This window comes from Pongo abelii, chromosome 2 (genome assembly GCF_028885655.2).
Source record: "Pongo abelii isolate AG06213 chromosome 2, NHGRI_mPonAbe1-v2.0_pri, whole genome shotgun sequence".
NCBI lineage: Eukaryota > Metazoa > Chordata > Mammalia > Primates > Hominidae > Pongo > Pongo abelii.
The window spans coordinates 130,390,651-130,407,726 of record NC_085928.1 but is presented as its reverse complement, the minus strand read 5'-3'; the positions used below and the strand labels follow the sequence as shown (position 1 = coordinate 130,407,726).

The 17,076-nt window shown below is 38.1% G+C and overlaps 1 protein-coding gene across 18 annotated transcripts in view; it reads right to left on the bottom strand.

Annotated features, from left to right (window-relative positions):
• THRB (thyroid hormone receptor beta) overlaps window positions 1-17,076 on the bottom strand; it is a 371,566-nt gene that overhangs the window by 155,660 nt on the left and 198,830 nt on the right. The window lies entirely within an intron of this gene.

Below are 17,076 nucleotides of genomic sequence, written 5' to 3'. Positions count from 1 at the left end.
CAAAATAGAAAGATTGGCAATCCTCTATTTTTTTTTTAACATTATGCTCACCTGTGAAATGTGAAACTCAGGCGATACTGACCTGATCTAACAAACTTGTTGCTTAGACATTCATATTCTAGACATCTGCCCTACTATTTATACTTCTTTACATTGATCCACTTAAAAAACTGAACTATTATATCACTACCATAAATGAAAAGCCTGTATCACTTGCCATGAATAGCATCTGATGGCACTTACACAGGCCTAATAATGGCATATACTATATTGAAATACCGTTTATATGGACTTAAATTATAGAATGTTCAGAACAAAAAACAAGAAATAAGCAATTAGGGTTACCTAGGGAAGCAAAATAGTGCTATTTTGAAGATCCTATAGATTCATTTGTGTTCTCTTTCTCTGTGGGTTATATGCATGCATAGTATTATCAAATATTAAAAAATTATCTCAAGAAGCCAGGAATGAGCATGTGTCTAAATACTTTTTATAGCCTTTGTAATGAACAATTTCGGTGACTTTCACTCCTTTCCATTTTCTTTTCCTTCTCTCTTTCTTGTCTATTTCTTTTTTTAAATTATCATAATCAAAAGTAATTATACCTTATATATGACATACAAAGCAGCTCAATTTCACAGGTGTCTGCCTAGAAAAAGTGAAGGAAAGATTCATCTTATTTGGCTCACTACCTCAGTGTGGCATTGTTGCTTTCCCAGTTGGTGGTTGTTGGTTAATTAAATTTTAAAAAACACTGAGCCTAATAGAAAACTTTACTTCCAGCAAAGGTTTCACTTACATATCACATATATTATTTGCCTTTCTATTTATTTTCTATGAGAGAGACAGTTTTTTTATGTTGTGTTTTATGAGCTTTGTGTACTTATAAAATGTACAATATCTAAACTCTAAACTATGTGTATGTATGAGAATTTGTGCATCCATCTATTTTTCCTTATCTATCCATCTACTCATCAATTGAAGAGAAAAATGAGAAAGAGCAAAGAAGTAAGTAAGCTTAGTTCTCGATTTACATGGCAGCTTGTTGAAACAGGAACTTTGCATCTTGCGCTTTAAGAAAAGCATAAATATTTGTTTGGAAAAAGAATATGGAAAACAATATATAGCAGTCATTTTTAAATTCACACAAGGATAAATAAAATGTCTTATTTTCTTTGTGCAAAAAAGATTTATAGTCTTGGAAAACTAAAAATTCAATAAAAGTTTTTTTTTAAATGCTCTGTGCATTTTCCCAAAGCATTAGTAACCACTTCTAAGTTTATGCAACATTAAAATTGCCACACCAATGGGTCCCACCTTCTTCATCTATTAAATGAAGTTGAAACGAATACTCTCTCAGGACATTCTGAACTTTCTTAAAAATTCTCTGCTTTGAGGGGCCAGCCTACAGTTAGGCACCTTTGTGGCTAATGTATCTGCTGTTTGAAAACTTTGACAGTTTTCTTCTAAGGGGAAGGGGTCAGGGGGAAAAAGCTGATGTTTGAGGCAATGGTTTGGAGAGCCATGTTTTGCCACCATCATCATGTCACTGTTTTGGGGGGCCATATTTCTGTTTCGTATTAGGCTCCAACATGAGCGAGATGAAAATGTGTATTTTTGTTTGGGTTTTTGAGAGCCATCCAACTCTGGTTTTTGCCGGCTTCTTTTCTGTCCCCTTCTTTGGACTTTATGAACTGACTGACAGGAGACAGTGAAATGCATTGGCTCTCAGTTCTTGGTGTACAGTTGAATCACTTGAGGACCTTAAAACACTACATGAAAGACTGGGCTATGCCCTTTGAGATTCTGATTCTACAGTTCAGCTTCACCTCCCCATAACCCTCTACATTTCAAATATGCCCCCTCCAGGTAACTCTGATATACTCCAGAGGCTGAATAACTACTGGATTTTCACACACCACAGGCTTTACTCATCTCCCAGATACTGAAATGTCCAGGGACTGCAAGAGAAGAAAGGAGTGTGGGAAAACTCCCTGCAGTCTTCTACTTTTTTTTACTAACCTCCTTTCCATGCTCTTATAGACAGCCTTCTGAGTTAAGCCATTATCATACTTGGAGACTCAAGACAAGTTTAAACATCTATTGTATATGACTATGCTAAGTAGCATTGTTTTTAGCAGTTGCTAAATCATTTCCCCAAAATATTGCCAGTTAGTGTATAATAATTGGTATTCACATTGTACAACTGGTTGACGAATGAACTTTTAGGTAACTCATCTGAGAGCATTCACCATTAGCTCTTAATAGTCAATTATTCAGTCATTCATTTACTAACTTAATCGTGAATGCATTCACCAAACATTTATTAAGCACTTTTCAATAGTGCCGTGATTATTAGCAGCCTGAGCTCAGAGATAAAAATTCCAGGGTTCAAATCCAGGTTGTATCATTTCTCAACATTTTTACCTTGAACAGAGTACCTAATTTTACAAATCTCCATTTTGTTATCTGCAAAAGGAATAATGATACAGCCTGCCTCATTGGTGAAGGTATGAGAAAATGAATTTGAAAACTCTTGGCCCAGTGCCTAGGACATGGTGACCATACAGACATGTTAGCCATTATTATTACTACAATGTGCAAGGCAGGGGACTAGGTCCGGAGGATGCAGTGATGGATATGATTACGTGATTTAAGACTGTAGAAGGGAGGAGGCAACACCAATGCTATCATAGACGTGGAGTAAGTGTGCAGAAAACACCTGGTGGACCCAGTGTCTGCTGGGAGTGGGTAGGGGAGGGAAAGTCGTATGTGCTCAGGGAAGCCTGAATGATACGATGTTGGAGCAAAGTGTTGAAGAAGGATTCGTAATCAACTACATTTTATAAAACATATTTACTCTTGTCTTTTATATGATTAAATGTATACCATTTATAAAAGTTATATGCAAACTTTAAAATAAAAAATATACTTAAAATATTTAAGTTTCCAGTAATGATTTTGGAGGAGGGGTATAAGTTCTAAATTCCATGACTTTCAAAGGCAGAAGGGAAAGAAAATATCTTACGCTGGTAACAATCGTAGCTGTCAACGTTGCCATAGAAGAGATTCCTGTGTCAGGGTTGGAAGTTGGTCTGGAACAGTGGTTCTCAATTTTGCAATTTTGGGAAGGGAGCAATTTTGCACCTTCCATCCCACCCCAGGGTTCATTTGGCAATGTCTGGAGATATTTTTTATTGTCATGACTGAGGAGCGGGTGCCACGGGCATCTAGTGCGTAGAGGCTAGGGATGCTGCTAAACATCCTACAATACACAGGACGCTCTTTCACAGCAGAGAATCATCTGGTTCAAAATGTCAATAATGCCAATCTAAATCAGTAATATTCAAAATATAGTGTACATCAGAATCACTTGGAGAGCTTGCAGAAACCCACGTTTCTGAGTCCCACCCCCAGAATTTTTGATTCAGTGAGTCTGGAGCAAACCCAAGAATTTGCATCTCTAACAAGTTCCCCGGTGATGCTGATGCTGCTGGTTGGGATCCCATTCTGAGAATGACTGGTCTATATAACTATATATTCCCTCTCAAATCTAAAATCTATGATTTATGTGAGTTTTTTCATCTATACAAGATTTTGGGTGAAAAGTTACCAAAGTTATATTTATGTCATTTACCAACAAAGGTTATTCAGTGAGTTCTAGAAATATGTAGAATTAAGCTAGTTATAAAGTTACCCCAAATTTCAGCTGCTGCCTTCTGGATGCCTTCCCTCAATAGCTTTCCTGGCCAAAAGTCATGTTACATATAAGTATGAGGTATAAAGAATTACTGGCAGTCTCTAAGATTCAAGCTTCTTACAATAAATCAGCCCTTTGACATTTACCAAATAATTGATGCTCTCAATTAAGGGGTGACATCATTAATACTGCATTCACCTGCAATAATTATGGTATGATATTTGCCCCATGCATGGACACAGTTTCATTATGCTTGGTTTTTCCTCCAAATAGGCAGAAGTCTAGTTCTATTCTTCTAATCTGATGAAGGGCTTGGGGATTCAAGGTGGGTTAAAGAAATCCATAATGATGTTAGAACACAGAAGATATGCAGAAAAATTAAAGGGAACTGAACTACAGATTACACAACAGAAAGATTTGTAATGCCTCACAAGTACATTTGTTCACTCTCTCACTAATTATGATTTATTTGATAAAATATATGAAGTATATAAAAGCCATAATGATGTCTGGCTAATTTCCATTTTCAGGACTGGCAGAAGCAGGCATAAAGTATGCTATAAAGAAACTGGAAAAGAAATGAGAAATAATTTGAACAGTGTTAAAATTGGTAAGACTTGCTGAGAAGTTATGTAACATATTAAAAATCAGGCAGATTTTGTTCCATTTGTGTGGTCTGCAAATGCCTGGCCCAAAAGCAGGGGTATAGAATATTTGACCTCTATAGCTCTGTTCAGCATCTCCAGGAAAAACCTATTTTTGATTCTGAATAGAAAGCGTAATATTATCATTTATACAAAATGATGACAGATTTTTCACTTACAAAGAACCTAGGATTATAGAAAATAAAGACATATCACAACCCTCTATTTAAATTGCAACATTTGAGACAACAAGATAAAAAAAATTACTCATCACATGGTATTGAAATTATCTTTCTACTTCTAACTGTTTCCAGAATTTTAACTTCTTGTGGGCAAGAACTTTGTCTCAAAATGCCTATAATTCCAGTAAGCAGCACAGTACCCAATGTGGCAGCTGCTCAGAACTGCTCACTGATGAATATGCACCATTCATTCCTTATATTTATATTACATTTATTTGTTTATTATTTATTTTTAGATACAGGGTCTCACTCTGGGTCCAGGCTGGAGTGCAGTGGCACTATGTTAGCTCACTGCAGCCTCGAACTCCTGGGCTCAAGTGATCCTTCCCCCTCAGCCTCCTAAGTAGTTAGGACTACCGGTGCATACTACCATGTCCAGTTAGTTTTTAAATGTTTCATAGAGATGGGGCCTCACTACATTGCCTAGGCTGGTCTTGAACTCCTGGCTTCAAGTAATCCTCTTGTTTTGGCCTCCCAAAGTGCTGGAATTACAGGTATGAACCTCTCTGCCTGGCTTACATTTTAATTTTCAACTTTCAAAGAACATAATTTGATTGGTACCTTGATTCCAAAAATGGAGAACTGGAACTATTTACAATAGAAAACGTGAACATGTTTGCTTGCCCAAGAGAAAAATAAAAACATCTAATACTGAAAAACACCTGGAAAGTTCATGAGAGAGAAGTGAATCAGTGAAAGAAGCTATGGTTTTTGCAGTCATTCTCGGGCGCTCTCTCCTCAAGCATTGCAATGAGTTCGTTTTCCTTTTTTTTCTTTCTTTTTTTTTTTTTTTGAGATGGAGTCTCGTTCTGTCACCCAGGCTGGAGGTGCAGTGGTGCAATCTCAGCTCACTGCAAGCTCTGCCTCCCAGGTTCACGCCATTCTCCTGCCTCAGCCTCCCGAGTAGCTGGGACTACAGGCACCCGCCACCACGCCCAGCTAATTTTTTTGTATTTTTTTTAGTAGAGACGGGGTTTCACTGTGTTAGCCAGGATGGTCTTGACCTCCTGACTTTGTGATCCACCTGCCTCGGCCTCCCAAAGTGCTGGGATTACAGGCGTGAGTGAGCCACTGCGCCCGGCCAAATGCAATGAGTTCTTGTGCTACTTTTAGATCACTTCAAAACTTTGTATTTCATCCTCACATTGCCTTGTAAGACAGTAATTATAATACTGAAAAATTCCTTTTTAAACCTTATTACTCTCCCTTACTTATCTCCTGGTAGGCTTCAAGTACGAGGAGTTCTTAATCTGTGATCCATGGACCATGGTCCCCAAAGGTCTAGGGATAAAGCTCTGCTTCAGTAGAATTAGTTTCCTTTGTTATGTATTTTATCTTACACATTTAAAAGAATTATTCTGCGAAGGGGTCCATAGACTTCACCAGATAGTTAACAGGGTCCAGCGCACAAAAATGGTTACAAACACTTGGCTGCCTTAGCTCAAAGATAATTATTTATTATCTTTCCCTCATAAGCTATATAACCAATTTCTGATGCCATATTAATCTTATTTTCTTCCAGGAAGACTGACCATTTAAACCTAACTACCTGGTAACGTCCTATGTCTCAAATTTAACTAAAATGCCCAAGAAAACAGTGCTTCTGCTATCATATAAACAATTGCTAAATTATTACCTATTCTTAACCTAGAGTAAAAGTGATTTTGCATTACATTGATTATTAAGGTTAGAGTCTTTTTAGTGCTTTATAATGTTCACTTGGAGGGTTATGCCTTGTTATAGGCTAAATATTTGTGTCTTCCTCTGCCCAAATCCACATGTTGAAGCACTAACCCCCAATGTGATGGTATTTGGAGGTTGGGCCTCTGGGCGGTAGTTGGGTTAGATTAGGTCTGAGGGTGGGACCTTTATGATGGGATTAGTGCCCTTATGTGAAGATGAAGATGGAGAGATTTTGCTCTTCATACACATGCACCAAGGAAAGACCACGTGAAGGCATAAAGAGAAGACAACCATCTGCAAACCAGGAAGTGGGCCCTTACCAGACAGTGAATCTGCTGATATTTTCACCTTGGACACCCAAGCCTCAAGAACTGTGAGAAACAAATGTTTGGTGTATAAGCAACGTAATCTATGATATTTTGTTACAGCAGCCTGAACTATGACATACCTCTTCCCATTTATAAGCCTTTATTGGCAAAACAGCTTCAACAATACCAACATGCTTTCATAAAACAATAACTTTCTAAGGAAAGCATTATATTTTTTTTACTCTTTTTAGCTTGGTTCAAGAAGATATTTACAGTTGTGAAGAAAGAAAGAAATCCCAGACATGCTCCATTTCTTCACTGCTCAACCCTGTCACCATCATTGGCTAAGTGGCAAGGGAGGAATTTTGTACACAAGAGACTTAATGCATATGGTTTAAGATTTCAGCCTCAACTGTTAGGTTCTTCTCCAAACATCTCAAAAATCTGCATTTGGACCAACAGCTAGATGGCTTGTAGATATAGCTGAAGAATGTTGATCCACTCTTAGGCTGAGGACACTCAATTCAAGCTCGACACATTTCACTAGCAGCTTTGTTTATTCATGTTGAAACTCAGTTTCAAAGCCCAATAACCATAGTATGACTAGATAAAATAGAAATTTTATGTCAAAGTTTTCTCATTGCAACATCTCCTTCTATGAAAACACCATTTTTTTATACCTTTCTTTACCTTTATTTCTCTGAGGAGCAAGCATGAGGCAATGAGAACGGCATGTGCTACATTTTCTCACTGTTAGCCTGGGTGGGATGGGGTTCCAAGAGGAACACGGGAGTGGGGCTTAAAATGACCCTTCTTTTAAGTTAGATGTGCTCATGTAACGTAAGAAGTTGAAGATCAAGTTAGACAGAAGTTGAAGTTGGGTAAATTCCAAGGAATAAAATTTAACATTCACAGATAAGTACTCAAGCAACCTTTTGAAGGCCCCAAAGCTCGTGGAAATCCAGGCTTTTGGAGAGTTTCAGAATATCTACCACAACTTGCAGACCCAATGCAGTGGGTTCTACATAGGTATCTTACACGTTTCCTTTTCATATTCTTTCCTTTGCCACCGAATAACTCTGTTCATCCCCTACCCAGTGCCTTCAGCTTTACCCACTCTCCTTTAAGCAGATCTAAGACCTGCACATTTACCTTAAAAATCAGATTCCTAGGGCTACAAGGACTTAAAAGACTTCAATTTAGGTCTGGATTGATCAAAAACAGAAAAAGAAGCTGCAGTTGGACTGTATGTTTGTCACAGTATTTTTATGTGCATTATTTTATTTAAACTTTCATTCATTTTATGAGCAATGTAGGCCAAGAGTGGCTTTCCCAGCCTAGAGAAGAAGAAAATCAGTTCTAGTGAAGCATAACTTGTATGAGGCCACTGTTCTTTAGTTTGTAAGTGAGATGAGAGTTGTTCTGGGATTCTGATATCCTGAAAAATGCTCTTCCAGCTCTTCCTGGTCAACTTGAAAGGGAGAGAAGAAAACTAACTTTCAACAGGAGAGTTGTCCCAGCTTTCTGCAATTCTAGAGAATGTTTGAGAATCTTTATTATCAGAGCATTCTTTTGATGGCCTTTAAAATGTTTTTGGGGTGATGTGGGGAGCAGGAAAGTTTGAAGGCAGAACCTGATGTTGCACTGTAGGAAAACAATTCAAATGTAGGCTCCTGGACTGATTAGATCCAGTTCACTTTCTATTGTCAAATGATAAATTCCCATCCTACTTTGGCGTGAACTTTAAAAGGAAACACCAGTAGCCAAAGGCCAAGAAGAGAAAGGAACAACATTTACTCATATAAATACTGAACACTGCCAAGCACAGAATTTACTGTGCACTTGTCTTGGATTTTCTCCACATTATAGCTTCACAAAAGCTGTGGTTCCAAAGTTGCACTGAATAGGATTCTGATTTGGTACATTAACACATCATGATACCAGTAGCACCTGATACGTGACTTCCTCTAGGTTTTAAGAGCATCTTTTATTCTGTCCCAAATCCAGAAGGCAAGTTTTCTACCAAGTGGCCAGAGCAGGACAAATTGTGACCCAAGGTAGTAAAAGGAAGGCTGGGTGAAGGCCAAGATGTGGATGAAGACAGCCAGTGGCTGGAAGCCCAGAGAAGTCTCAGTTCCTGGCTTTAACAAGAAATGAAGTATGATTGGCAGCTGCAGAGCCAGGCTTTCTAAACCAACATTGTGAGTTTTCCACTGTCTATATCTGAACTATTTACATATTCCATACTACCTAGAAAACAGGCTAACCTGTTGTTCTCAGCTGAGAGTCGTGCTTGGACACAAAGTTCTAGAACTAGGTTCTGCAGGATTCTGTCTACTTTCTGTGAGTATGTGACTGCTCTTTTTTTTAACCCCTTGTTATTTTTTGGCTGAGGCTGTCCTCCATTAATAGTTTTAATACCTGTTTATTTCCACTGCTATTAAAAAAAATTTCTGAAGGCTGCCAAAGGATGTTTTTACCGTGTTCCCAGCAATGAATAGTCCTGCCTTTTTCTGCCGATATAAGCAAGCCTGTGATTGACTGCCAAGACTTAAAATTCCCGGGTTGAATCAAGTACACTAAAGCAGTGTTTTTCAAACTATGGGTCCCAACACATAAGTGGGTTGTGAAATCAATTTAGTGGGTAGCAAGCAGTGCCTTTTAAAAAATGAAATAAAGTAGACTGGAAAGCGTCAGTTCACTGCATTTGTTAAGAGTTAGGATTGTTTTGTGAAACTTTTGTTTGATTTACAAACACACACCATTTGTATGCCTGGTCGTTATGTAAAATGTATTTCTTACTGTGGGCTGTGGTCATCAATTGGAAAGCCACTGCACCAAAGCAATGCCAGAAACACTGAAAGAAGTGACTTGCTTAAGGAAATAAAGCCCTTCTGATTTCTGACTGTTGTCCAGAGTGCTGGCTAAGAAGAGGGAGGGGATGAGGAGCCTCATGAAAAATGGACAAGAGCCCAGTGTGGGGTTTCAAGCCAGAGCTTGCTGGCCAAATGGGAAGGCTGGCAAGTGGACAGACAAGGGCTTTATTACTGTTGCCTATTAGCTGCATGAATACTAAGGAATTTTTAAAGAAATGAAACACATAGGATTTAAAGCACCAACAAGATCTTTAGGTAGACAACTTCACTATGAGAAAGATGTTTCATAAACTGCATCACAAATTTCTAAATGTTTAGTAAAGACAAACACAAGTTCAAGTGTGCTTGGATGCATATTCTTTTAGGTTAAAACATAAAAAATTGCCAACATTCAGTCATTTTAACCTACAAAAATGGCAACTTTGTATAGTTTTCCCTTCAAAGAGATTGCATTCCATTTTTTTTTCTTCAGGTAAACAGCAAGTGCATCAGTGTCTACTCATCCACTTACCCATCTACCTATCCATCCCTCTATCAGTCTTTTCTTTTTTTGGAGTTGAGGAGGGAGGGACCAAGAACTAAAATACAAGTTGCCTTTCAGAAATGACATGAAAATTAAAATAACACTTGGCTTTTTATTATAGCAGCTACTCAAAGAAAACCTAATTATTTTGAGGAGTCTGTTTCTTGGTTATTGGATATTAATTGCAGCCTAGGCTAAAATATCTAAAAGGCTGTCACATTTTTTCTTTCATGAAATCTCTCTAACATATTTTTAAATACCCTGAGACTGAAGTCAATCTCCCTACTTACGGACATGACTAAAAATTCATTATATCTATATCTATACCTGAGAGTATTGGGATGTTCCCTAGCATGGTGACAAACCTCAAATCTCTTCACCTTTACTTATAGATTCCCCCATCCCCAGCAAAGGCCTCCAGTGTCTTTCACTAAAAACCTCCTTACTTTTAAAGTCAATGCCTAGCTCCTCTCTTCTGATTTTTAACTGTGGCAGACAACATTTACTCTTCTGGACATTATTTCCTATAGAAAAGAAATGAATTAGGTTGTGCTTTCCCTGTTTCCTCAGCCACCCAGAGACATGTCTGCAAGGCAATAAAATTTTCCATAGTGTCTGAGCTGCAAAAAATGAGCCAAGAAAAACCTCAAAACACTAGCAGAAAGAAAAATATTTGGTGCTTAGTTACATTTCTTTTGAGATATGAAGGGGTGGGGTTGGGGGGATAAATCTTTCAGGAAGTTTACTGAGTTACTTTGACTAAATGCAAGGCCTGTGTCTCTCTTGGGCCATACATTTGGAGTGTCTGCCTGCTATGTTCTGCAAACAACTGAGAGGCACCAGGCCGAGACCCTCTTTGGGCCTATCTGAAATGTCTGAATTAACACGGGAGACATCTTGTAAACAAAATGCTCTCTCAAGTCAGCATCATATCCTGGGCACGTTCACTGTAAACTTCAAAAACTGTACTCAGCATTTTGAAACAAAATGATTGTGAATCAAAGTTCCTCCCTGGTTACATTCAAAGGACTTTGGTCATTAAAGTTTTGATTTTCTGAACTCAATTCAGTTTCTCCTCCAAGAGACAGGATGCACAATCAAGTGGTTAAAATACCTTAATTAATTAGATATTAGGGGAAGAAATGTATTTTTTCGACAAGAAGGCCTGATTTTTCTAGCAATTGTTGATCCTGGGATGGCATTAAAATCAGTCACAGCAGCAGAATTGCATAGTAATGACTAACCTTGAAACCTTTTTCTTGGAGACCCCAAAGCAGTCGTCTAGCCCTAGAAGCTAATATTTTTCTATGCTCTGCCAGGCATGAAATAAAATACCTTAAAATAATTCTTGGAATTTTCTTGACTAACTTGACTGTAGGGAGGTGGCATCTGTTACTCAAGTAAGATGTCCTGTTCTCATGAATTTCCATACCAAAGAGGAGTGGTTCAGGCAGATCAACAGAGCCCAGGCTTTGGGACTACAGAGGACTGTGCTTAATTAAGCAAAAAACACTAATTGATCCCCTCCAACACCCCTCCCATTTTCCTTAATATACCTTTCCACACCTTACCACCTGAGAGCGTTACCCAAAAGAGAGATCCACAAAATAGGTTCCTGTTACAGCCTTCCTCTCACAATAGGAGATTAGAAGCCAGGTTCTACTTGAACTTTGTAATTTGGATTTAGTAAACTAAATTCCTATGATGCAGCAGTTTAAAGACTTTAGAAGAAAGACACAGAAAATGGGAGGCCTTTTGAATATTGAGTTCTGCCACTTCCTTTTATTAGCAAATGACTCAGGGCTCTGCCTAGACATATTTAAATATAAAGTGCAAACTCCTCTTTGCTTTCAAAGCTTCATCAGTGTTTCTGTGCGCATATGAGTTATTGTCCAATGTCCCTTGGCATCTGTGGAGGATTGGTTCTAGGACCTCCTTTGGACACCAGAGATGCTCAAGTCCCTTATACAAAAGGGTATAATATTTGCATAAAACCTACAGACATTCTCCCATATGCTTTAAATAATCTCTAGATTACTTATGATACATAATGCAATGTAAATGCTATGTAAAGAGTTGTTATACTGTATTGTTTAGCAAATAACAATAAGAAAAAAGGCTTATGCATGTTTAGTATGGATGCATTTATTTTCCCAAATATTTTCAATCCATAGTTGGTTGAATCCATGGATGCAGAATCCATGGATATGGAGGGCTGACTGTACATTTCTTGCAAAATAAAACTGGGGCTCTTTTGCACATTGTCAACAAGACTGCAAATTAGTTCAACATTTTGGCAATATCTGACAAAATTCCAAATGTACATGCCTTTTGACACTGTGATTCTACATCTTGGAATTTATCCTGCGGACATAGTCATTTATGTAAATATATATGTATATGTATATGTATATGTATATGTATATGTGTATATATATATATATGTTCATTGTAGGTTTTATGAAATTGCAACATTCTGGAAATAACTTAAATGTCCATTAACAGAAGACTCAGTAAATAAATTTTGGTACATCCAATCACTCAATGGACTAATATGTGGCTGTTGAGAAAAAAGAGTAACATAAAGTGAAAGTTATATAGAGAGGTATGAAAAGGTGCCAAATTTTATTATTTAAGGAAAAAATTTAATCTGTGTTAAATTCAACGTGTGTGCACATATTTGTGCTATGTCTACAATATTTCTGGTAAGGTGTACAAGAAAATGAAAAAATGCAACTAGTGGTAACCTATAGGGAGTAGGGCTGGAAGATAAGGAGGGGGCCTTCTACATTTCATTTTATATCCTTCTGAACTGCTCAATGTTATTACTATTTTTACCATAAACATGGATTGCTTTTACTAAAATGCTTTTTTAAGTGCTCCAGGGCCATAGTAGCTGTAAAAATTAAGTCTTTCAGTCCCCAGAAGCATCAGGGACACATCCAATTCTAATATTTGTATTTTTAGGTGGTGGCGAGGCTCTGAACTGAGATGTAGGTGCTGACCCCAAAGTGTGTTGTGCTGGTGCCCTCCTCTAAGCTCCCTGTGCTCTCCACTGTGTGCATCACCTTGTTTCAAGCCCTTCTTCCTGGCTGGATGTTAAGCTTCCTGCTGGGGGTCCGGAACCATCTTGTCCTCATTAATGACTCCCTGGTTCTCAGCACTGTGCCTGGCAAATAGTGGACTCTCAATAAATCTTGTCGAGTAAAGAAGTCAGTGGTCTCATTTCAACTACAGTTCTAACAGGATAATTAAATGTTAGAGTTAAGAAAATCAATAACAATAACAGAATGCTATAACCAAGGGATTTTAGCTGCATGTTTGAACCAGATCCCTCGGCTCCTGGGCCCTCTCACTGATCTACGGCAAGGGAATCTTGGACTATATAAAACATTGGGGTCCCATAAACTACACTGAGGCATTTCAATGAAAAAAAAAAAACAGAACTTTGGCTAAAGTTAAAAAAGTTTAATTTATTTAAAATTTAGTCAATTTTATCAATTTTCTAAAAATAGCATTTGATAGAATTTCTCAGCTGCAAAGTTTTTGTTTGTTTGTTGCTCATAATTTTTTGCACCTGCTACCACTCACTGGTCTGTCCCAGAATCAAGTATAAAATATAAGCTGGTTTTACCCAAAATTAGCCATGTTACTTTTAAAAGTTCCTGGCATCATCATTTTGGGGTGGTCTGAAAGGGTATCATGACTTCTACAAACTCTGATACCTGAATGGATTTGAGAATGTTGAGACGTGTTGATCATTAAGCTATTGAGTTTTCCCTAGAATGTGAAGTCACCCATCCCAGTATCATTCAATCATACTGCAGAGTTCTCCCTTCCTAGGCTTTGCCCCTAGAAAGAGAAAGAAATGAAAATCTGGAGAAAGGAATGAAAGTCAACTAGAAATGCCTTTCCCCTTCTTACTAAGAAAACTCTAGCTCATTATGGTAATCTGTCATTTTATTTAAAATTATATACTATGTCAAACATGCAAAAAAGAAAAGAGGACAATATTGCAAAATCCAAGGACATGCTACCTCAATTAATCAAATTGTATCATTTTGCCATAATGCTGAATTTAGTGTTTATCTGTCCCATGAACATTTTTATTCTGTTACAAAGGTATAGTAATCTATTCTTTTACCAACTAAAACTTTCAATAAAATGAGGCCAAATGAATTCAGTTCACTCAAATGGAATTTGGGTATAGGGTATAATTTCCTGAGCATGGCCTGATTACATTCCCAAAGGCCATCTAGGGTAGGGAGGCTTAACTAAAATAGGCTGTGTCCAGGTTGTGATCAGTGCAGCAAAGCAGATGCCATTGTGGCGGCTGCAGCATCAAGTTTAGTTTAGACTCACTGTTAATTACCCACCCTACTCAGACTCTTTCTTACCATCCATCTTCTTTTCCTCCAGAGTCTGAAAATGCCTGGTACTTGGATTTCCAGTGTGGTAGATTGTTTCCACAAATGGCTGCAATAATCACTGCCACCCTGCATGTCTCTGGCAATGTGACTTTGCCATTCCTTTCATCAAGAGAAGTGGACTCCTTCTGAATTGAGCTGACCCTGCAGCTTGCTTTGATCAACAGAGTGCATAAGTGACACTGTGTGGCTTGAGACTATGTTTTAAGAGGTTTTGTAGTTCCGCTTTTATACTCTTTTGGAAACCAGCTACCATGTAAGCAGTCAGACCATCCTGAGGCAGCCAAGCTGTGAGGAAGCCCAAGCTAGCTACACGGAGAGACCATGTGAAGAAAGTTAGATGCCTGGCCAACCCCCAGGTCATCTTGGATGTTGTAGCTCCAGCAGATGCCACGTGAAGCAGAAATACCACATTGCTGAGCCCAGCCCAGACTGAAGAATCATGAGAGGTAAAAAATAGTTGTTTAAAGCCACTAAGTTTTAGAGTGATTTGTTACACATTATTGAGTAACTGACTCACCCAACCTCCCTTAATGCTAAGGTATGAGCACATGACCCAATTCTGGGCAATTAGATGTAAGAGGCAGTTTGCTAGTGGTAGTATGAGGACGGTTTCTGGAAGAGATATTTTCCTTCCTGTAATGAAGACACATGTGATGAGACACTGCTTCTCTTTTGGTCTTTGGATGTGGCTGTGTGAACATATGCTGCCTAGAGAGGTGACCCTGAGGGGACAGCCTGGGAACAAAAGGCAACATGGAGACAATGGTAGGGCAACAAGATGGAGGGCACCTTGATGATCTGTCATGCCACCCAATTAACTAAATTAAACCAACTACCTCTGGAATTCCTGCTTTGTGAAGGAACTCCATTAAGTCATTTTGGGTCTGGAATTCTGTATTTCAAGTCAAATGACACAAATCTTATTTATTTGACTCTAGGGAATAGCAAGGAAACTTTCCCTTAATGCTAGCAGCATGCTGCTTTCTAATAATACACTGGCTCTCAGCACAATCATCCAAGGTGCTAAAACAAACAGGATAGAGATGTCTTCACTGAAATGTAAGAAATCACCTGTGAATTCAATAATATCCATGTTAGCTTTCTGAAATACTATGTCCAAAAATGTCCCTGTAACTATGACATCAACTCAAATTCCTCACATAATTATATTTTAAATGCTGTCCTAGGTCTGAAAACTCACCACCTGGAAACCCGATTTAAATATACAAGGGGGGCTGATATTCTTTATAGGAGGTCAAACATGGGCACAGCATTGTATTATTGAAACTAGCTCAAGATAGAAATATGAAAAAACATTTCACAACATTTGGAAAAGCCAAGTAATTAATATCTAAAGATGGTAAGTGATAGCCCTAACCACATGCATGTATACTTAGAAGATGAAAGAAGGTACATTTTTCTTTGGGGACTATTTTACTATACAATAATACAGTATACAATTACTAGGGCAGGCATTTAAATAGGCACAAATGTGTGCATCTGAGGTTATTGATTAGTATGCAACTTCTTCACCTGACATTAAATTGAGTGATTGAATGGTACTTTTTACTGTGACATAGCTTAGTGTTTTGACTTAAGTACAAAGACAAGTTTTTGTTCAGAAGTTAAGTTTTCCACTTAAGACAATTATTGTGCCACGATTTTTTTGCTTGCAAATTTTATTTCAGTAAGTTTGCCTGTATTACACTACTTAATGGCTACTCTGCACTTTTGAATTCAGTTGAAACTTGCTAGCCCTCTTCATTTTCTTTGGCTTAGGAAAACCCTATATCACAGAGTGTTATGAGGCCAGCTTGGGATTCCTGAGGCTTGGGTCTCAGGTCTAGGCCAACTATGAATCCTTGGGTCAGTCACTGAACTTCTCCAGCTGTCAGGTTCCCTATCTGTAAAGGGATGGAATTTATCAAGCGCTGTCCAATAGAACTTTCTGTGATAATGTCAATGCTCTACATCTGCACTTTCCAATATGGTAGCCATTAGCCCTGTGTGGCTACCAACCATTTAATTTTATTTAATTTTATTAATTTACATTTAACCACCTTTGGCTAGTGGCTGCAGTAATGGACAGCACAGATAGGTGATCTAGGTCCTTCTGATCTAAAGATTATTTGCTCCTCCTACCCCAAATTTCCACTTAGTTTTCTCTTTCCTACCTTTGCCTGTGTAACAACTCTCCAGTCTTTTTATTTTACTTAGAATTAAAGGTCATATATGCCTTTATTGCCATTCCAGCCTAGAGTCAAGAGCTTAGAATTAACTATAAGCATTAACCCACTTCTTGAAATGCAGAAAAGGACCAGCTCTTAGAGGCTCTTTGATCTTCCATTAGAGCTCAGTTGGAGAGTCAAGAGTTATTTGGATGGAATAAGATCTGACATTTATTGAGTCAAAAGGCAGCGTTGATGTGGCTTCCTATTTTAGGATAATGTCAGCTTCGGTTAGAAGCTTTACTTTCCAAAGCTCCTGCTAATAAATATGGCCACATTGTTAGGACGGGCAATTCTTTTGCAAACACCGTCTACTGCAATTATGTGGTGTGACCCCTACTATGTGCCAAGGCACAGGACTGAGTTCAGAGGCTGAGAATATGAGTAAGTTTCCCTCCAGTAATAAAAGCCTAGGTCTAACAGAAGAGCCTGACCAGAAGAT